The following is a 23,524-nucleotide window of genomic DNA, read 5'->3' as shown; positions in this document are numbered from 1 at the left end:
CTGTTTTGTTTTCATATGTCAGCAGCTTTTATTTCTAATAAATAGTATATCTTCTGAGACCATGTAACTAGTTATCATATAACTACATTTTGATAACAACTCAATACATTTGTAAAGGGCATAGGTAATGGCCTTGAAGAACAAGAAGGAGATCCATTACCAAGGGGGCAATCAGACAAATACAGTTTAAGTCCATTCCAAGAAATTAATTTGAGTAAATGTCTCAGACAACCCTCTCCCTAATTCACATGAAGATCAAGGGAGGGAGGAGACAAGCACATTCAGACTTGCATGATTCTGTTACTACAGCTGTCCCAATAAAGGTGGTTTTAATCTGGTCTACCCTTGAGGCCTGACAATATTTGAGTTGATAGTGTCCAATATCCTAATGCTATGACAGTTTACAGAATGTACCACTTATATTATTATTGCTGTTTTTAAACTGAATATAACTACAAATTTAATTAAAAAGAATAAGATCCTTGCAAGTTAACCTTGACTCCTGTGATTGCATCATGCAGTTTTCTTGGTGGTATGATGGAATGGTTTGATTTTTTTTTTAACTTCCCAATTTAAGCTATATCCCTGAGATTATAGTAGTAGTCTCAAAACACCAATCCAGTTTCATCCTGTTTAGCTTCTGAGATCAGTCAAAATCAACCAGTTTCTGCCACCCATAGAGGCACAACATGCTTTACAGATTAATATAAGCAAAATATATTGCTGGCAGACTTCATTCCATGTCTGCCAGTAGTTATACTTTTGTGTGTGTATGTAAACCGTATTCTTTATTGTGAATTAAACCTAGACTTTAGTGTAAATCAGGACACCATGCTGTTTCAGAACATCTGTGTATTTAGCCCTCCACAATTTACTTGCTTTTGGAATTTCATCAGTTACTACTTCTTGCATAATGGAACCTGGCCTTCCCCTTATGCTTCTTCTCCAGATTGGCTGTGATCACCTGGTACTTCTACCTAACCTCATAAGCAAGGCAACCTAAATAAGCAATCCTGTGTGGGTTTGAACCAAAACATTTTCAAAGCCATTGGTACCACCATTCTTTTGTGTTTGTCTTAAGGTGGTAGGATTCCATCCAAAACCTTCAGCCTTTCTAAGGCAGTGGAGTCTAAGGCAGCTTGGCCATATTTGATTTTGTGGGGAGACATTCCTTGAACTATTCTCCAAAAGATTTGATTGGGAGCACAGAAGGCCAACAGGGTGGTGTTCATACTCTTGCAGAGGAAAACAAGGTATTTCAAGTTGTTATGATAGAACTTGCCAAATATGTTGAACCCTTCATGTCACATGGCTGCAGCTTTGCACCCCAGCAAACTTGCTTAGCCATGCTGGCTGCCAGGTGATTCAGCAAGTGGCCATGTCCATCAATCACCAACATCTTCATCTCCATCATGGCTGCATCTCTGGCTGCTGGGAAAGAAGGAAGTTTCATTTTATGGAGAAGACAAGAGGGGTGGGGTAGGAAGACAGTTGCCTACTATTATGCTTTATTTCTATAGTATATTAAGATTAGGAGTTGAGCCAGTGATTTTTATAGAAGCATCCTTTGAAAAGTGATTTGAGCAGAGGGTTTGGGGGTGGGGAAGCTCCATTTGGGCACAGTGTTCAAAAAGGCTGCAAACAACATGGCCAAAAGAGAAGGTAGAGAACCAAAATTAGAATTAAAGCACCTTGGAACGTTAGGCCTCTTTTAGGGACTAATATAGAATAGTTTTGTTTGCTTTTTTTAATAGCATGTAAAATTTCCTGTATCTCCATTATGTTCTATTTCTCTAAACCTTTACAGATATCCCATCCAAAGAAATCAAAGTTAAATAATCTCTGGAATTTCTTACCATCTATAAACCTACAATAGGTAGTTGTTCTTTTTGATACTCCACTATGAAAAGGAAACATGAGTAGGCAAATGCCTCTGTAACGTCAAACAAAATGTTAAAGGCAATTTCTGTAGTTCTATAGGGATCAACTACTCTTACATACAAACAATACCACTTTGCTTGAGGGTTGCTTTCGGTTCATTCTCACGTATCGAAAGCTATTATGTCACCTCCTGCTCACGAAGGCTGCTTACTCAGCTGGAGCTTCAAAATCACATTACCAATATCATGGCATATTTTCTTCCTGTTTTTAGACAGATGGCCACATCCTGGAGCCAACTAGATATATATTAAAAAAAAAAAAAAGACTTCTGAAGACTAAAGTAGCTTTACACAGTAAAGTAACTTCAAATAATGTTTCTCTGCCACACTTCATGAAGTCTATCTACAGAAGGAAGCATGAGTGAATCCAATAGGAACTCTGATTTATTTTGTGTTTAGATTGCAAGAAGCTCACCATCACTATTCATTCAAATTTCATTCAATTTCAGTTTGAGATCAGTTCAGTTATAAATCTGATCTGTCCCTTATTAATTGGTACCGTGTTTTATGTAAAATAGTTCATAGTGAATCATTTAACTTTATCCTACAATGCATGATCATTCCTAAAATATGAATTCTGACATTTTCCCTGTTTGAGTTGTTAAATGAATAACAATATTTGGAAATGGATAACAACATTCTGATCTGCAAATTAGTCCACAACAGTGAAACAGATCATCTGTATAAAAATATGGACTGGTAGCCATTTTCTGAGAGCACCATGACATGTTCTCTATATTCCCAGTGTGGCCACTTGCCTCAAGATGTTACATAGTATGTTGTGTTAATTCCATCAGCTGAGTATTCTGGCTTCCTAGCTACCGATTTATCTACCAAAAGAATGATCAGTTGATAGCATATCAGTACCATTGCAGGCACTTGTTGCTGAAGTCCTTCCCAGAAACAGCATTTTCCTTAATTAAACTTGTTTTTTCTATCTTCACTGAAACTGCAGCTTTGTTATAACTTAACTTGATTAGAAAACTTTGATTACGTTAATCTAACATTACATATCAATAGCGCTCCCTGTGCTGCTTTGAAAAACGATGCATTATTGATATAAACTAAATCTCTCTATCCTGTGTTCCATTCCAACATCTATTAAGCATCCTTCAAATATAGTTAAGAGTGTGAACAGCACTCCTTTTAATCTAAGCAAAGACTTCCATGGACTTTTCACCATTAAGAAGATTACTATTACCATAATAAAATTATAATTTAAGTTTACAAGCCCTGGATGCCATAAACATGTTCTGTTCATTGCAATCACACTAAATTATGTATATTCCCTTACTTCTACCTTAATATTAACTATATTAGATTATTTCTGTTTGTATACAGATGTATGGCAATTTTTGTGCATAATACAAAACTAGGAATTTTAGCCATAGTATTAAGACAAGCCACAGTGCTCTGATTTCCATATAAAACTAAATGTAGTGGGTGGGTACACACATTATAAGACCAAACAAATCACATTATGGTTTAATACAATGTATGAACTCAATTATTTCTGTGCTTTGTGATCTAGATTTCCCATATTAATAGTATTCAGTATGTATTTTTAACATAGTTTCATTTGATGTCATGAATCAGTCTGATTTAGATGAATTGGACAAAGAAAAGGAAGCCATTGAGGATTTACCACTGATTTCAAGAATAGAGGATGCTTGAATTGAGGATAAAACTCAAAAACAGCCAGTATCTAATCTGAGCAGAATGTGGACTAGCTTCTGTCTGACCTGGAATTATAAAAATCCAGAATGCCCCCATGTTCCCAAAAGAAGAAAGTCATATGTGTGGATATCCAGAGGCAGATCCTGAGATGCCAATTTAAGGGGAAAAGAAGAAGACTCAGATTTCTTGAAATTAATCGAAATAGAAAAAGCTGCCAATCTCCAACCAGGCTGCTGGAATGCAATCATTGTAAATCCATCACAAATGCAATCTTTAAAATAATGTAATTATTTATTATTGTGAGCATGTGGAAATCTACTCTTGTAGTTTCTTGCTAGGCCAGCTGAGAGAAATCTGAAAATGAATAGCAGCATTTGTCTGTGGGCAGGACACCTTTTCCCCTTCAGGATGGAACACTGAAAGATGTGTTTCTCCTCACTGATGGAACATTGAAAGATGGGAACATAGTTAATTATTGTGTTACCTCCTAAGATTTTTGGTTCTTCTCCCACTCCCCCCCCCCCCACACATACATTTCTGTTTCCCTAACCACAATCACATTTTGGCTATACACAATCACATGCCAATTTGAGGAACCTATTTAGTTATTCTTTCTGTAATTCTGTCTGAAATTTCTAGTTTATGGTATTGGAGCTAAGCTTCAGTTAATACAGTACAGAATTAAAATAGGAAAAGGTATGGTCATGGCTCAGTGGATTCTTTCCCCCCATGATTTTGTGCTGATATATGGAATATATTGTAATATTTAGCTCAGCTGCTGTATAAAGGGGTTTCACAGGAAGGTTTTGATGGTAGCTGGACTCATAAATCTTTTGCATTTTGTCTTTCAACAGGATAGAATTTTCTTTGAACTGATCAATATCCGAGTCTGTGGTTTTCTGTAGGAAATCCAGTTCACTTTAAAAGATACAACATTGTCAGAGTCATAAAGCATAGACTTCATTCCCTTTCCATCATCCAACATGCAGAAGCAAAACAAATTGAGATCTTGTGTTAAATGATTTTCTGATCATCTCTTAAAGATGTTGATGTCAAGTTTTTTTTTTTAACTTACTGAGATAAATGTTGTATAACTTTTGGCTCAAAAATGACTCCTTTTTCGCATCTCTGAGCTCCCTTCAGGCTTTGAAATGGAACTTGAACAAATGTTCATTTTATTACATAGCCAGACAAGGGGGGGGGGGCGGAGAAAGGAAAGGGGAAAAACGGGTGCTGCCTCTGCTATGCTTTGTAAGTCAAGAAGCCACATATAATTCACTTTTTATGACAGTGTTGTGATTTTGCAGATCTGTGTTTCATTTCTCAGGTTATGTTGTCAAATATGGATGTAGTTGGCTTAGGGAGTGGCTAGCCAGCTTGTTTAATGTGTGTGAAGGCTGCACTGTGCCTGATGACTGGACGAATGCCATTATTTTTCCCCTATATAAAAGTAGCAAGAGAGAATCCAAGGGTAAGGGAGGAAGAATTTGCTAAATGGACCTGGGAAGGTGTTTGGCAGAATTTTTATGGAAAAGATAAAAGAGGAAGAATGAGCATAACTTAGGGAAGTTATATAACTGGTCTATATATACCTTGCAAGACAGGTATACAGACCAGTTTTTTTTTGCTGTTCAGCAGATCACTGAAAAAAGTATGAATGTGAGAAAGAAAGTTATTCCATTCAGAGGGAGTGTGGGATAAAGTGAATAGGCTGGAATTACAGAATATTTTACATAAATATGAAATTGAGGTTTGGTGGTTGAATGTGGTATGAATGGTATATGATGAAAGCAATGCATGTGTGAGAATAAATGGGAGACTTAGCACATTGTTCAAAATTGGGTACTGAATAAGAAAGGAAGTGTGATGTTCCCTTGGTTGCTTAATACATTTATGGGTAAATATATAAGACCTATTTATGGTGACACTAAAGATGTGTTGATTTGTATTATTAATGTATATGTACTTTTGTATGTAAATAATACCTTGTTGCCTGAAAATCCAAATTTGCAGCAAATGTTAGATTGTATGATGCAACAAGGAGTAAAAGTCTAAAATTCATGTTTCAATGGTAATAGCAATCATGTTTGAAGGGAAAATTGAAAAAAAATGCAAATTGTACATAAATAGTGAATAATTAGAGCAGCCAAAAGAATGTAGGCACCTTGGTGGAATATCGGCTGGTGGGGGACCAGGAGACATGCCTTTTCTGCTGTGGCACCTGCCCTCTGGAACATCCTCCTTCCTGAGATTAGGATGGCCCTGACCTTGTTGGCCTTTTGGAAGGCCTTGGAGACCTGGCTTTATGACCAGGCCTGGGGCCCCAAGTGTGCAAAGGACCCCATTTCATGGTTGTGCTGATACTGATAGTTTTTAAAGATCTCTTGGCTGTATTTATATTTAATTTTCTTTATTGTTTTAGGTGTTTGATTGTTTTTATTTTTGTTAGCAGCCCAGAGTCACTGGTCTGAGATGGACGTCTATATAAATTGAATAAATGAATAAAATAAATAAATAAATTTACTAAAGTTGGGGAAATGGATGGAGAAATCCAGGCATGTAAATGCTGATTAAAAGTAGTTAGTCCTATATGGCCTGTTGCAAGGATTTAATGTTTGCTGAAAGAAACAAAAGTCTTTGTAGAATAGTAAGCTTCCGCCCCGATTGTTATGTGAAATTGAAAGTTGGGTATGCTATGAAAAATATAAAATGCAGTGGGAATATGTTACTTATGAGTTGTCTACAGTAAAATAAGGAAAGATAGGACCAAGTATTAATAGTTACTGAATCAATTTGTATTGAATAGAAAGTGATTGACCAGTATGGGAGAAGTTACACGAAGGTGATTTGATCATATAGAGACAAAGAAGTAGGATCAAATTACAAAATGAATATATGAAGAAAGAAACATCAGGAAGAAGTTGAAGAGTGAGAAAGTAATCATTGGGTGGGGTGGATGTAATGGAAGTAAGGATGTTTTGCAAGGCTAGAGGTATGGGAAGTATAAAGATTGGTGTTGATGTTAAGTAGATTTAACTATATTTCCATTTCTTATCTCATGCCTTCAGTTGTTTGGTTTACTATTATTCCTTATCTGTGTTTTCATTAATGCCAAAAAGGAATAATATGATGGGTATCTATGTAGTTATTTAGGTTTTTCATTCGCATCCAGAGTCATAGAATTTTTGCTCCTTCCTGAATATGATAGCCAGGGACAGATATCTAAAACAAGAAGTGAATACATCATTGAATGATTCATCTCTGGAACTCAAGCCCCCAGTTTGAACTCAATGTATGAATTTAACTGGAGGACATGGACTATAGAAAAGCTTACTTTAGCACAAGGTAGAAATATTTGAAGCATGCTCCCCATTCAAGGGATTTTTTCCCCATGAGTTGGCCAGACCTTTAGAATGGCACACCTGTCGCCAACATTTTCTACCTTCCAGAAAAATGTATTGTCGAACATTTGTATTGTCGCCAACATTTTCTACCTTCCAGAAAAACTTGAATACAGAACTTTTCTGGAGTGCCTTTGAGAGCCAATGCCAACTATTGATTGACATCTTTTAATGCATTTCTAATATTTTTTGTTTGATATTGTGTTTTGTCTATTTTTGTGAGCCACTGAGAGTCCTTTATTTTGTAGTGGGATATAATTGATTATGTGCCATCAAGTTGTTGTTGACTCTTAGTGACCACCTAAATAGATTTTCTCCATGATGATCTGACCTTAACCTGGTCTTCCAATGGTACATCCACAGCCACTGTAACTGAGTCCATCCACCGTACTGCTGGTCATCCTCTTTTTTTCTTTCCTTCCACCTTTCCCAGCATTAGAGCCTTCTCCAGAGATCTAGGTCTTTACATAAAATGTCTGAAGTAGGATAATTTGAGCCTGGTCATTTGTGCCTTGAGTAAGAAGTCTGGTTTGATTTGTTCAATGATCGATTTGTTGGGATATAAATCTGACAAATAATTAAATAACACTCTGGACATTTACTGCCCGGAGTCTTCACAAGGGGTGACACTATACTATTTCCATAATACTCAGTTTATATGCAGAAACCAAGACTATTAAAGTGTGAGTGTAGTAATAAGCAAGTAATTCACCAAAGTAGCTTTCAAAAAAGAAAGTCTTCGTATTCAGTTGATATACTGATTTTGTAGAAAACACAAATGGATAGATGGCTCAGGTTTCTTCAGGGATTTGCATAATACCAGTGCCTCAATATGTCAACAACAGTAACCCAGTGAAGCATAACACAAGTGTTACAATCAACATGTTGTTATTCATTAGGTTTTAATCCCATATACTGGATTAAACTCTTCATCAGTCATCCAAATTTAAACAATAATCAAATTTTCCCCAATTCAGGGATTACTGGGGAATGATTATTTATCTATGAGTAAAGATAACCTATCAATAAAAGCTTTCATTGTATTTGTGTGTCAATTCTGTCATGGTGCTGTTTTTGAGAGACATTGGTACTACTGTTATAATCAGCTTCAAAACAATTTGTTTCAAGATATTAGTGAAACAAAAGCAGAGGTCATTCATATAGCAGAAGTGCAATTTGTTCAGATATGTGATGCCTTCAACCTGTACTATAGTTAGAGTTGATATACATAGCAAAATGGAAGTTTCTTCCACAATCTTTGGATTTTTGCTCGCACATAATTTGAATATTGCAATAATTCTATTTTGTCCATTTTCATGGACATAAATTCTTCAGCAGTATTTATTTCCATTCTTGGTAGAGATTTTCTTTTACAATGCATTTTTTCACTGTGGTCATTATATTGCCATTACTGTTTTAACACCTTATTGATTCTGTCTATACATTTTGGAAAGGAGATTCATTAACAGTGTCTTATGGCAAATAGACTTCAAAATACAATCAAATCATATCCAAAGTGAGATGTTCTTTGTTTTGCTATTTTGCTGTTTTTACTTTAATAAGTATAACAAAAAGGCTATTTTTATACGCTATTTCTCATAATAGATTAAAATAGTAAAAGAATCATTGGCCAATGGGAATTGAAAATGTGAGAGCAAGATAGTTGATGATGATGATGATGATGATGATGATGATGATGTTCTGTATACAATATAGACATTAATCTATTTTAATAGATTTTAATAGATTAATAGGGGTAGGGGAGGTATATCTTTAAAATGCTTTAAATTAAAGCTTAGAATGTGCAGAGATCACAAAATTTACTTTGGAATCTCAGTTCAGAACTGCAAATATACCAATATTCATTTTTAACCAAATCATAGAAAATGGTGTAGGAAATATCAAGTTATTTGCCTTTAAATCTTTTAACATGTTTGGTTTAGGACTGAAGTTAATTAAAGTTGCAGCATTAATAATCTGTTTAGTAGGGAACACCAATCTTTGATGTCAGACACTTAAAGTGAATAATTGAAGTGCAAAAGGGAGACAGTTTCTAAGAAAGTGTCTGTTCAAGAAGATGATAGAAATGTTGTCATAAAGCATAAGCATGTAATTACACTATTCAAATTATTTCATTCGACCAATTAGTAAATAATTTTATTATAAAAAAGAAAAGGGGGTTAAAATTGTAGAGAAAAATGGATGAAATCATACCCATTAAGTGTAGCAATTACAGAAGAGAAGAAATTATTAAAGCAGGAAACCAAATAATTTAACAAGCAGCCTCAGGCAGGAGGAGGTTCTGTTGACTGAGAATGAGCACAGCCATCTGGAGCAAATCATCATAACAAAATAAATCCCATCCTCATGATACTGGGAATGGGTTAATCAAGTTTGGTTGCTTCCTTTCAATTCATACTCTGAATTGAAAGAATGCCTGCCACTCACTGAATGCCTCCACCCTTAGTCCCATCTGTTCTTCAATTGCTGCCATAGCACTTCAAAGATCCTGACCTATATATTGGATTAAAGTCTTCAAAGAGGTGAGATCTGGACTGAAAACACAATGATTTGTCTGTCTGTCTGTTGTTTTTTTTTAATCAGAGGGCTAAAACATCTATTCAAATGTTCCTTCTTAAACTTTGGATTCAGGGTTCATCAAATCTAATATAGACCTCTAGCTTAAACTTTACATATGAAGAGTAAATGTTACAAAAGGAAAATCTTGCTGTCATCTATTAGTCATTAATATGCTCAGCTACAGAATTATGATTGGCTGAACCTTCCTGTTTCAAGTGTATTCTTAGTATCAAATTCAGATTCACTCTTACAAAATATATAAGACAGTCCAAGTAATGAGAAAAAATGATTTAGGAATGTACTTGGGAGCAAAGGTTAAGTGACCTTTATAAGGCCATGTTTGCTCTGTATGGATTACTAATCACAACACTGGCAGTTTATTTATCTCTGTACATCTATCAACTATTCTTATCAATTTTATTTCATCAAAACCCACCACCAACATGATTTTCCATAGCTACTCTATAATAATAATTATGTCAGGGCACAACTGTAGAACTAAATGTGAATATATTTTGATGTTATTTCCTCATTTTATAATGTGTATTTCTAAGGGTAATGTTGGAGTGTATTTGATATGGGATACATAAGAAATAATGAAGTGAAACTTTCCCTTATCTAGGATTGTAAAATTAATTAGGGAAGAAAAGAAGTTCATTTATAAAGTAGATAAGTTTATTTATAGATTGGAGAAGTTCATTTAATACTAAAGCTCATTTAATACTAAAGCACTTTTTCATGCAATACTAAAGCATACACAAAGCATGCTTTTGTTGTGAACATTATAAATGGAAACATGAGGTACCCAACAGTTGCATAGGCAACATATTGAAATGATATACTACAGGAATTCTGTAAGCCCAGTCCTATATATGTGCTGCTCAAACTTCTCAAGACTCCATGCAATGTGAAGAAAATGTTCCAGAACTCTGAAGAAATGGTCTAAAATGGTCTAAAGTCTGCTGTTCGTATGGCAACAAGAAAGAGAAAAGGAAGAGAGGGAGACAGAAAAGCAGGCAAATACATTATTGAGATTTCTTTTGATTCTGTTTCCTCCCATCTACATGCTCATATTACGTGTCTGTTTCTCTGATATGCATAATATTCCTTTTCCTTTTCCTTCCATCCAATTCACTGAAGAAAGTTATATATGTGTACAGCAGAACTAACTGCACATGTAAAGTAACATCCTGAATGTCTCAAACCCCTCTCCCAGAAGCCCTCTGTATCTTCACATCCTGGCCCTGCGTTCTGCTTTTGGCTAACAACTTGGTAGTTTTCTGCTACTATCATCTATCTTCCATCTATTTTCGGGTATTCCCAGCCTCACCTCAGAATATGAGAGAATCCTTGTTAACTTTCTGGTAATTAAAATGGAAAAATTGGGAGGGGGATGGAAGAATTTTTATAATGCTACTTCCTGGTTGTGCGGCTTAGAGACAGATGACCAGAACATTTCAATGCTTCTTGGAAAATTGACCCATCTCACAAGAGATGATCAAATAAAAATGTATTATAAAAAGACATTAAGTATTTTTAAAATCCTTTTTCATTGTAAATCTTAAAAATGCTTATATTCAACCTTGTAGAAAAGGAGTTGCAGAGTTGCCTTGATCAGAGTTGGAATATGAGAACAGAAAATCCACTCGAAAGTGGAAAAGAAATGGATCAGGCAGATGGTCTGGCAGATGGCAATGGTCTGCTACAGATAAAAAGGTCTCTATAAAGAAGTAGGAACAGGATTCAGATTGTACAAAACACAGGAAAATTATGAACAAAATTCTAATATCCTCTTGTATCCAAACTGAACTTTGATTGAAGACTAACATAAAACTCAATTTTCTTAATTTGTACAGAGAAATTAGATTTGACTTAGCTCCACACAGGAACAAATAAAGAAATAAAACATAACATGCAATTGTGGCTAGAATATGTAGTTCTTCAACAGAAATAGTTTTTTTTTCCCCCTTGAAACAAAGATTGACCCCTCTCTGCACTTCCTTTTACCTAGACTTTATTTTTCTTGGAAATTCCAACTTTAATCCAAACCTCTGAGAAACAATGTTAGTCCCATGATTTCTCCTCTCTCTGTCTCTCTGTCTCTCTCTCTCCCTTTCTCTATCTCTCTCTGAATATGCACTGAGAATATATAAGCATCTGTCAGTCTCTGAGCTTATCAATTCACAAAGAGAGTACACTCATAACAAGGCCACATTTTGTTGTATGCTCTTCCTGATCCCATCTAGAAGATGCTAGACTTGACTCAAAGCTATTAAATTCCTCTTGTCATTTTGGTTAATCTTTGACTTGTATGCTCCTCAAAGGAGTAGCACTTTATAGAAGTTAATTCTCTGACTATGTTCTTAGGCCCTTATGCTCAGTTAATAATTCATAGACCCACAAATGCAAGAAACCTGGTGAAAAAATGCGTTCTGTTTTCTTTTTTGACCACTCAGCTCATTTTATAACTTGAATCTCTAATAGGGCATGAAGTACAGGATACTGTCAGGTCTTTTCCCCCATTCTTCAAAATTATTAAATACCCCCCTTTACAAATTCTATATACAGATGCAGCATAAAAATCAAATAGTTCTATCAGGAATAAGCACATTTATCAGCAAAACTGAAGACTTGCAGAAGACAGTGAGAGTATTGGGATAGACTTAATACGATTATATGACCCTTCCCAAATAGCTGCATTATGGGTAGTTTTATATAAAAGGAAAACTTTCTTGAATACATAGTGTAGTAATTATAATTACTCTTTGCCTCTGAAGCAATTTCATCTTTGGTAGGTCAACCTAGGTTAATTTGCAAAGATCAAACACGTTGGTTCCAAACACACAATAGAAGATAAAAGCCTTTAAACAGCTTGCTTTTGAGATCAACAGAGATGGTGTCTTTTCTGCTTACAAAAGGTCAAAGAATGTTGGTGCCAAACTGAGTATCAAAACCATTTACCATCATCAGCGCTTACACTTAAATCAACATACCGGTGCCTTGATAAGAGGTTTTTTTTAAAACAAAACCTCAATCAATGATTCAGTCAAACATGGATAGAAACCTTCAAGATGGTTTCTGGAACTCATTGACTTTTCATTCCTAAGCCTAATTGCCAAGCCTATTAATTCCTGGTTCATAGGGGAAGAACTAAACTTCCTAAAGAGGAAGTTTTAGGAGAGTGGTTTTCAAAATGAAGGTTGTCACTAGAATACATATCTGTGAGCCTCTTGTAGAAGTCAAAACCCCTACAAGCATATTCTGTTCATCACTCTGGGATCTCTTGGATTTCTGGGGGAAAAGTGTAATTCCTAGAGATTCTCTTGGCTTTCTCCATACTAGACTACCCCATCTAGAGTCAAAGGTATCATCTCTTCCCAACCAGGGAGGGGTGGGCAAAGACCCACAACCACTCCATATTGCTAGGGTTGAGTCAAAGCCAGGTTCTCCCCATCCCAGGCCATTACAGCCTTCATTCACTAAGCAAAGATCTAAGCATGCTGGCATGGGGTACAAGTGCATAATTGTATGCATTCTTTACCCAAGACATTCCTGGGGCATCATAATGATAACACTGTACAGAATACTGTATTATGATTAAATAGTCTGACATGATATATATATAGGAATCTGCTGGGGTATGGGATTTTTGCAGTGGTGCCTTAAGAAAAATATGCTACCACCCTTAACCTAATTCTACTTGAAAATATGGATTTGCAGTTCTCCAAGAATCAATTCAGACAACTGTTTTCTTTTCCAAGCAAACTGTCCCGAGCCTTAGTTTGCCACACAGGCACTGATACAGCTACAGAATTTAGGCATCTGAGAGAAATCCAGGTGCAACCTGGCTTATGCATTAAGACTAGTATACAAGGAACTAAAGACAGGCTGGGTTTCTAAGATAACAGGGGAAATGACTGTAATAACTAGTCCTGTTGTATAATGACATTGTCAGATGACATGTCAGGAGGCAAAAAAAAAGATGGTCTAGCAATACAGTGCCCTGCCAACTATCTGGGCAGTTGACATGATTAAAAATAGACTGAAGTTTAAACTCCCAAGTTTCCAGACCCATACTTGGTGCTTTGGAAAACTAATCAGGTATTTTGTCAGGCTTGTTTGAAGTAAGGCCTCAGAGATTTAAAAGAAGGCTTCTGCCAGCTAGGATGAGTGGAGTTCCTTGCTCCATCTCGCCAGGGGGTCTGGGCCTTCCCCCCTTCCACCTCCCACTTCACTTCCTGCTGGATCGCTGCAGGTGTTAAGAGTCTCTCTACCTTACTTGAACTGATTAGCAGAGCAGTGAAACATCAGGAGAAGCGAATGGAATAAATCATAGGCAACAAAGTGAGGTGTTTCTGCTTGCAAGAACAATACGAATAGCAGCACAGTTCTATTTGCCAACGATAGATTAGGGGATAATGATAGAATTACTTTGTTTTATGGCTGCTTTTGAACAGGAGAACAATCAGAACAGCAAAGGTTAGACTGACTAACAGCATTAACTTGTTTTAGTCATTATGAGCGGAGAGGTTATGAAAAACAGAGCTAATCGTGTCTTGAGCTTTTGTGTTAGTCTGTATGTATAGTGTGTATGTGGTCTTTTGATAACATTGCCACATCTGCCAATATAACATTATGAAGTCTATTTTCATTTATCCAGTGCTTATGATTATTTTTAAAAGAATTGCATTCTTAATGTGGCCTGGTGGTTATTTATGTCCTGCTTCTCCTTGTTAACTCTCCTGCTTATAGCTTCACACTGAGGTATTAGGCATACTTTTGGGATTTTTCAGTAAACTGATTGATCATGCAGTTACTGGGGGGGGGGGGAGGGTTCCCCCCATCCTTTTTTGGTTTTCTTGGGCTAATGATGCAGTCCCTCCCAAACTTGATGGGCAAATTAAAGAAGAAAAAGAAACTATATTGATGTACCTCAGTTTTTCAACTTTGACAGCTTTTAGTGTAGGGTCCCAAGTTATAGGTACGGCATATGCTTTGCGGGCATCTCCAGGTTCGATTTAAAACACTCTGGTGTGAAACCTTGGAAAGCTGCTGCCAATCAGAGCCAAGAATATTGGGCTGATCCTGCTCTTCAAACCTTCCTGATGTCTGCACAGTCCCTAACCTGTTGTGTTTCCAGAAAACCTTGAAGACTTGGCTTTTTTAACAACTTAGGGACCCTATTACCTGTTTTCCTTTTCTGTTTGTTTCAACCTTCATAACTGATATTTTTGTAAGTCACCTAACATTGCTGTGGAGACTGAGGTGGCCGGTATGTAGAGTAAACAAATGATACTATTGAGAACATCTATTACTATGGTCTTTGAAGATTTAGGAAGGAAATCCAAGAAACTCCCTTCCACTCTGTGAAAGATTAACTACAAAAGGAGGTAAGCAAATGAATTGCTGGTATAAAAATGACGTTGATAGATTTGGTTTCTGGGGTCATATACAGTATGGGAACTATCTGATGATGGATTGCTGGCACATGATAGGTTGCTACTTTTGCACTGGCAAGAGAAATCTGAAGGCCTTTTAGCTTGGACACTAAATTAAGTCATCGCAATAAAAGGCATCACAATTGTCTGATTGCACTTAATAACTTTGACAGATATGCTTAATTTGCATTGGGTAGGCAGTGAATCTTCCCTTCTGTTTCCATTGCATTGTTCCATATCAATACTTAGCAATAGTGTGCACACATTAAAAAGAGCAATCATTCTTAACTTTTATCTAACATGTAATCAACGTGCTTAATATAATGCATATATGGGGGTTCCCCACATTCATTTCATCATTCAAAGCCCCGTGAAATAGGTTGAGCTCAGGCTGTAAGACAGCATCCACAGTACTGTGAATTCAGAAGTATTTCATGAAACAGAATACCATTCTTTCCCAAAGCACTGGAACAACTCCATCTGTCTAGATTGTTGTTTGCATTTACTCAATAGAGAGAGCTATACATTCTCCCTGCTCTGTCTGTATGGAATTTTGATTGGGTAATTATCACTTTTATTGGATCTGATTCTTAGCCTGATCTCTGGTCTTCACTCAAAGCCCCTATCTCTGATCATCTGGCCTGACTTCTGAGTCCTGACTTGACTGTAGATGCATGATCCCTGGCAAGGGTTGTATGGATTAATACACATCTTGTCTATCTCAGTTTTGCATGTATTCAATCTCAGTTCTGTTCCATCAGATTTCAGAATCACTCTGTGTTCTGTTTTGTTTTGTTTTAAAGATATTTGCATTTGTACACAGCTTTCTCCAAGTGGTTTGCTTGCATTTTTCTTTATTATACACTTTGCAAGTTTTTAATGGGTAACTGCATTGCAAACTTCAGAGAAGTATAAAATTGAAAGGATAACTGTATTATGATCACCAGAGCCAAGGAGCATGAATGAGGTTATTTCATTTTAAAACAGAATCCAAATGAGTTGATGAATGCAAAAATGTCCATTTCACACATAATTATTTTTTTAATTATTTGATCATTTCTAGATATATATATATTTCTCACATTTCCTTTCACCATTCTCCCTTTCCTTTATCTTCACTACATCCCTGAACAGTAGCCTGTACATATATAATACCCAGCTCTTAGGACTGTGTGCCATTTATGTGATGAACTAGGCTGTGATCCGAAAACCCTTATGTGATAGGTGCCACTAGACGTTTCATTGTTTTCCTGGAGTGATTGTGTTTCTGTGACTCTTGAGGAAGTGGACAGGGTTCTCCAGTCTATGAGCTTGACCACCTGTCTGTCTTCCTGGATAATTTGGGCGGCTTGACAGATGACCTATGTTTGGCCCATGTGGTGGTGCCTACTTCTCTGAGGAAGGGGGTGGCCCTTTCTGCCTTGAGGAAGGCATGTATTCATCTTTCATTGTTTGAGATTCTGGATCCTTCAGAAGCATGCATTTCTTGGGTCAGATATAAATTCTGCAATGTCTGCCGCTTCCAGCTTCAGCTGAATTTCTACATGCCTCCTTCAACAACTTTGCAGAACTAAAGTAAACAAGTGAGCAGCTCCCTTTTGATCCTGTGGTATGTTATATCTTACTTTCCCACCATTCCTTGTACCATTATCTCTTCACCACCTATACCATAACATGTTACCACTTCCTACTACCTCCTGCAAAGAAAACTCCTTGAGAAAGCACAGTCAGTGGCTTGCTTCAGCTTCTTTGTAAAGCTTGTTTTAATAATGGCATGGCTCAGATGATGCTGATGTTGATGATGACTCATTGAGGTTGAAAAACTGCACCCATAGCTTGCTTAGGCATCTGACTGTTTTATTGCCAGAGAGACACATCCACTTCCTCTTTGCTTTTTTATCAGGAAGATGAATTTTTACCTATAGGTTGGCAACTAAATCTTTATTTTCACAGAGAAACAGTTTTAATTTCAGTTTTAACTTCATCCATGAATACTTTTTGAGTTTTTATCCTAAAATAAAATAACATAAAATAAAATAAAACATCTTATCGTAATAATATTCCATTAATTCAATGGAGTGTGATGATGCGTCCTTCAAGAAAACTGGGGATCAAAATCTATTGTAATTCCATATTTATCTGACTTTTATTTTTTAAAGCAGGACACACTGGAAAGTGGATGTTCGGTTCCACTCAGCACATTGTGACAAATCAAATGTCCTTCTAGAGTTTAGAGATAACCAATTAAGACATAGCCCTGGGCTAGTTCAAGAAAATAAGCAGCACCCAGAATCCTGTGGACATCAAAGCTGAGCATCATCTGTAAAACAATCTAGTTAACTAAAGTAGATCTTATATGAATGTTATAACTGATGACAGTCTATAGCAACTGCTGACAAACGTTTTATGCACCATCATGCGGTATTAGTTTAATGGTATGGAACAATAGCTTGAAGTCTTCCCTCAATGACAGATTTGCTAGAGAAAGGGAGTAGTTTAGATTTAGGAAAATAAAGCATATGCTTCTACTATACATGGAACATTATAAAATGGCATAAGGAAATATGCCTGTGTTCTCTATTGTTCACAAACAAAATTTCATTGGAAGGTGAAGATTGAATAAAGAATATGATTCTTCCCAGTATAGCCCACAGCCCTGGAAGTTTAGGTATTGCTTCATCTAAATCTAACCAGTTCTGCCCTTGTTTAACTTGTTACATCAGCTAAGGTCAGTGAGGTGCTGCTATTTGCTAAGATCCTCTCTTTCTTATCTCTAGCTGAATATATTAAAGTTAGAGAAGGTAGGATGTGGCATTTCATATGTAGCCCCATTCTTTACCCCAGGGATGGGCAACTGACAACCTATAGGCCACATGCATTTCTCTTAGCATCATTTGCATCCCCCGCTCAAACGCTCAGAGGCTGAGCAGCTGAAATGCTAATGCTATCACATTTTGGTTGTATTATTTTTGGCATTCTTCAGTGTAAAGAAGGAAATGAAAGAAAGAGCAAATGAGTCCAAATTCCAACTTTGACTCTCCCCAAATGTCCCAATGTTGTCTTGCTGAAGTTTTAATGTTTTGATGGTACCATTTTGGTCATTGTAGGAGGCTTTGGGGGCTTTTAAAAGATGTAGTTAAGCACAATATGTACCTAGAGGCTTCTTGCTCCCATTCTTGTCATTAAAGCCCTCAAAAATCTGAAAAATGGGCCAAACATTTCCTGTCCTTCAAAGTGTCATCACAGCAGCCCTGCATTTGGTTGAGGAAGTGACTTACAGTCCTTGATCTTCAGAAAATTGTTCAACCCTACTTTATTCATGTTGAAGCCTTCTACTTGTTCAGCTGAATGCCTGAATATAACTTCTGAATACTAGAAAATGTCATCAACCTAGCATTCACTGGCACACGCACACAAAAATTAGATTAGTATAATTAAAAATATTGGCTGTTGAATTGGCTAACTTAGACGAGCTAATACTTCTAAACTTGAACCCATGGATTTAATTTAATTTTGAGACTTACAGTCAGAAATAAACAGCCTGACACTAGATCTATCCATTACCAATCTACCAATAGATTGATGGATACCAGACCTCCTGTCCAAAAAAGAGAGGTTTCTTGCACTGCTCAGGTGGGAGAAAAATGTAAGAATTTTGAACCTTAATTTCACTATAAACAGAGCTCTCATTTGATATGCATATTCACTGGAATTATTTCATAATGGTTTCGTAGCTTTCTACAATAAACAGTTATGATTTTTCATATTTCTTGGAAATCTATTCTTGAATTTTTTTACGCTGCCAGCAAAGGGAAGCCTGATCATAATGGTGGAGATAGCAACGATAAGTGTGAATGTCCTAGTCTCTACATTGTATTCTCTGAATACTTCGGTGGTCTCAAGCCAAAACCTTTCTGTCAATAGAATATACTGTATGCAGTATATTCTGTGTTAACCAGCCTTCCTCTTTCCTGAACAAACTGATGTACTGAGAAAAAGGACAAAGTTATTGAAGCAGCCCCCAAGATAATGTGAGAGTCTTATCTGATCACATACTACATCAAATTGCTTATCAAGAAATAAAGTCAGCCATTCCTCACAAACTTCTGCTTATGAGGCAGCTAATATTTATTGCTACATGTATTTGGGGATCACCCTTGATTTGATTCAAATTTCTGAATAAATTTTGATTTGATTTAATTTGGGCTTTTGAATTATAGATTTAATTCTGTATTTCAAACCAAATATGGAAAAGTGCATTAATGCAAAAGCTTGTCAAGTCTTTGAATAGAGTCTGAATGTTGGCATCTAAATTGATTCTAACTTGAATTGTTTCAGAGATTTGATGTGGAAATTTAAATTTATTGAATTACCAGTGAATCAAAGCTACATATTAAATATTTGCATAGCCCTAGTTATTATCATCTGCTACTGCAATCATGACAATATAGAAGTAGTATAAATCTGATAGAAAAAAATGGTTTAAGAATAAGAAATGTGTTCATTAAACAGAAGACATTTATTTACATAAAATAATTCACTGGGTATTTATGTACAGAATACTTGCTGGTTAAAAGAAATGATTGAGGAAGATGCTTACACCCAGGTATTCTGCCATATTCAGTCAGGAGAGTGTAGCCAAGATTTATTTTGCTTTAGAATTTAAACAATGGAATCCCAGCTAGGGTAGGCTTCCTTTGAGACATACAGAGATTGCCCAAGAAATACTTAATGGATTACACACAAGCCTTTGATGTATGAAGAGATCTAAATAAACTCATTACAGCATCCAAACATGTACAAACACAATCCATTTAATGATATTAAGATTAAGACAGTCACGATTATACACCTGAGAGTTAATATCATTGCATGGGTCAAGAGTTTGTGTATATGTTTATATAGCTGTGCTGCAGGAGGTCTTTTCAGGTCTCCTCTTCTTTAGAAAAGGCATCAGCCATAAGTCAATAAACAGTGCTCTTGTGCTACCTCATTTTAAATGAGTATTTGCATTCATCTTTGCCTTTTTAAACCCTGGAGTAGAATTGCTTTCAGTTGCCTTGTTACATCAGTCTCCCGTCTTGTGGCATTCTTAGCTTGCGTTTGTTGATCCTGCTGGAAGTCCTGGGACACAATAGACCACTGAAAAATAGCTCTCTGCTCTGTTATCCAATTTTTTCCCCCAAGAAATGTCACATATCAATACAAGCCAAAGGTCACTTGAAATTTTGCCAGACCCTTCCATCATGCTATGTTTACTTTCAGAAATTTAGTTCCCTTTAGTTCCCGCTCTTTCAAATACACTTCTACCAAAAACAAGTGGCACTCAGTAATTATCATTTCATATTCTACTATGGCTCACAGGGTGAATCAGATCTAAATGAATGTTTCCTGCAATTATAGATAAAGCAAGAAAACTAATATGAGCTGCACATGTCTAATGAAAATTTGGATTGTTGCTAATTGTTGATAGGCTAGGAAAAGAAGAGCCCATCTTCATTCCAAGCTTTACTATGCTTAGTCTAGTAAAAAAAAAAAAAATTGTTATATATACCAGAGACCTACATACAGTAGTATTTTGAAGGTTGATGATGGGAAAGGCAAGAAAACTATTAAAAATTTCACAGAGCTTTATGGTCAGGTGAAAAAAAAATGTTCTGTGGAAAGCCTCCCTGTGAAACAGCATAGGAAATGTTTAAAATGCCATTTATGTGAGCTAAATTATAGGCTGTGGGAAAAACATTTAGAGGACAAAGCATTGTAGCTCATGATCAGCGTATACTCTTGGTAAGCAGAAATCTATGGCCTTTCTCTTTCAGGTTTTTAATGGTTGCCTATGAATAGTGGGTTGCTCATGTTTGGAAGGGTAAACCAAAAACTAGCTGAACCACATGGAATTCATGTCTGAATGGGATGTAATCTCTTTGCCAAAGACCAGGAGAAGATCAAAGTATGACTGATGGATAAAACTACCAAGAGTCAGCTAGGACATGAACTTCCATGACCTAGAACTGCCCAAGAACTGCTACCCCTCCCTAAAATGTTTTCTAAGCTGTAACAATATTCCATGACAATATTGATGAACAATAGCTGGTCATAGCCAACGCAGCTCTGTGCTTTAATGTCCACAGCATAAAAGCTTCTCTGTTCTATAGCTTGCTATTTGCTTTGTAACTTTTGGCTGCTACTTCTCTTGCTAGCTTTTCTGCACTAGGAAATCTTTTTGAAATCAAGGATCTACAAGACAACTTTTGGAAACTCTCTGATTGCTAATGCAGATAACCTCCCTACTTACATTAGTTGGGAAAATCATATCACTCAGTGATGTGTACCTCCATTTACTTTTGTGGAATTGAGAAATGTACTAAGGACAACTATATTCAAGCTCTGATTCCATAAACCTATGCAGTTGTTGTATTACAGTATGTGCTGCTGCCTTCCATTATGAATATGCAGATTGATAACAAGAATCTGAGAGGGGAGGAAAAGGATGTTAAATTTTCCCCTTCCCCAGAAGGGGAACTTCATAACTTAATAAAGGAAGCTTAGAACCACCATTTTCCCCTTCCCAAGAAGGGGAACTACATAACTTAATAAAGGAAGCTTAGAACCACCATGCAGCTTGATCATCTCCCTGATCAGTATAGGAATTCAGCACAGAATGCTACTTTAGTGTCTCTAACAGAGGGTTGTCCCATACTTCTGCTTAAGTAGCCTATTATCTCTCAGGAAGAAATGCTTTACTGCTCTTTTTGCCATTGGATAGTTTTCCTAAAATGTAGCTGAACTCTGTTTCCTTACAGTTGCCACCAATATGTCTAATCCTGCCATTTGGAATAGCAGCAGAAAACAATTTTGTTTCATTCTCTGCATGACAGACTTTCAGATATTTGAAGACTACTGTCATGTCTTCTTTTAATCTTCTTTCCTCCAGGCTAAACATATCCATCTCCTTTAATAATTCCTCACAGGACTTGCTTTCTAGTACTTTCACCATCCTGGTCACTATTCCCTGAATACAGTCCTATTTGTCAATATATGTTCGGTGCACACAGTATTCCAATCACAATCAAGAAGGCTAGATTCTCATAGAATATGATTAACCAAATTATTGAAAGGAAAAAAAGGGGGGGGGATTGGGACAGTAGATTACAGAATCTTGAAAACTGAACATGTGTCCTTTACTACCCCATTTATCAGCAAGTTCAGTCTGGAATCCTCTCTTTGATCCTATGTTCCAGTCCTGTAATTAGAGAGGGAACACTAAGTATGCCTTCTTGAAGGACATCATGTAGATATGATGATGATGATGATGTTAATGATGATGTATTACCTGCAAATTGGCATCCGCTTTCTCAGGCTCTGTGGAGTCCACCCAGCTTCTCATTGTCTATGTTCCCTTTTTTTAATTTTTTTTTAATTTGCAACATTTGCATCATAAAAATGATAAAATATTTAAAACTCCTAGAAAAAAATATGCTGGGCCATGTAGAACTCTGTTTTAATCAGTTCATATAAATACCTAAAGCTGTCAATACTTGTATTATTTAAAATGATATCTCTATAACACATTGATTACATGATCAAATGAGACAATGCATATTATAGTGGATAAGAACAAACAGCAGGCCTGCTGGTGAAATGCACTATATAGCATAGTGTTCAATTATAATTCTCTTCCTTCACTCCAGGATTCATGTTCTTCCCTCCCCTTGTGTAGAAACCATGCTGCTTAAAATGTTTAGCAATTATAGATTGGGAGCATTGAGTAATTTATGTGGAGGTAATGACTTAAATGGCTCTTCATTATATTGCAATCAGATCTGAGATACTTTGGAGATGTAGCATATCCATTCTCAGCATGCTGGGTTAACTTCTTCTAGAGGTACAAGTGGATGCCAATAGATAAATATAAGTCAACGGAGGGCCAGTAAGCTAAAACCTGTTTATCTAGGATAAGGATCTAATTTTCCTGGTATAACAAAGCAAACAGAAAGAGTTTGGAAATGAAAATTGCTTACTCCTTTGAAGAAGAGTTCCATTTTGATCCATGGCAATTAACCACATTGGCAAACCTGTCAGAATTTCTCTATCTATTCATTATTAGCATAAGAATAATCATGTATTCCCCATCTTCATAAAAACGTAATTGGGCAGAATTTCTTTTTAGTATTTTCTGAAAATTTCTGAGAAATGTTCCAATGCACTCAATAAAATGAAAAAGAAAGTTCTCTCGGGGTCACCCAGCAAGGGGAGGGAACAAGGAAGGTCCAAAACACCAAACTTGCAGCTGTAGCCCCCATCTTAACCTTTTTTACCTCCTCCCCTTCCCCCTGCACAAATAGAAGAATTTTGGGAGACTGTTTTACACAACTTTCTATTTTACTATTCTGATTCCTAAATTTTGATCAATTATGTTTATTCCAAAGCCAAACTTTTCAAAATGTTTTTTTTTTAATGTAACATTCTTATTTTTCCAGGATGTTCC

At 36.3% G+C, this 23,524-nt stretch overlaps 1 protein-coding gene and 1 pseudogene across 1 annotated transcript in view; one reads left to right on the top strand and one right to left on the bottom strand.

The window, feature by feature from the left end:
- Positions 1 to 804: 804 nt before the first annotated feature.
- Positions 805 to 1,414, bottom strand: LOC112540409 (large ribosomal subunit protein uL13 pseudogene; annotated as a pseudogene).
- A 13,434-nt stretch (positions 1,415 to 14,848) lies between these two features.
- Positions 14,849 to 23,524, top strand: part of GRID2 (glutamate ionotropic receptor delta type subunit 2) — a 490,302-nt gene continuing 481,626 nt past the window's right edge. Inside the window, exon 1 of the mRNA XM_088133270.1 lies at positions 14,849 to 14,988. The gene's annotated coding sequence lies outside the window, so the exon portion shown is untranslated. The remainder of the gene's footprint in view (positions 14,989 to 23,524) is intronic.

Source organism: Python bivittatus, unplaced genomic scaffold (genome assembly GCF_059951505.1).
Source record: "Python bivittatus isolate LINGU-HERP-01145 unplaced genomic scaffold, Pbiv_v1 ctg000070_np1212, whole genome shotgun sequence".
Classification (NCBI taxonomy): Eukaryota; Metazoa; Chordata; class Lepidosauria; order Squamata; family Pythonidae; genus Python; species Python bivittatus.
The sequence above is the reverse complement of the archived record's forward strand: the minus strand, read 5'-3'. Positions and strand labels throughout refer to the sequence as shown.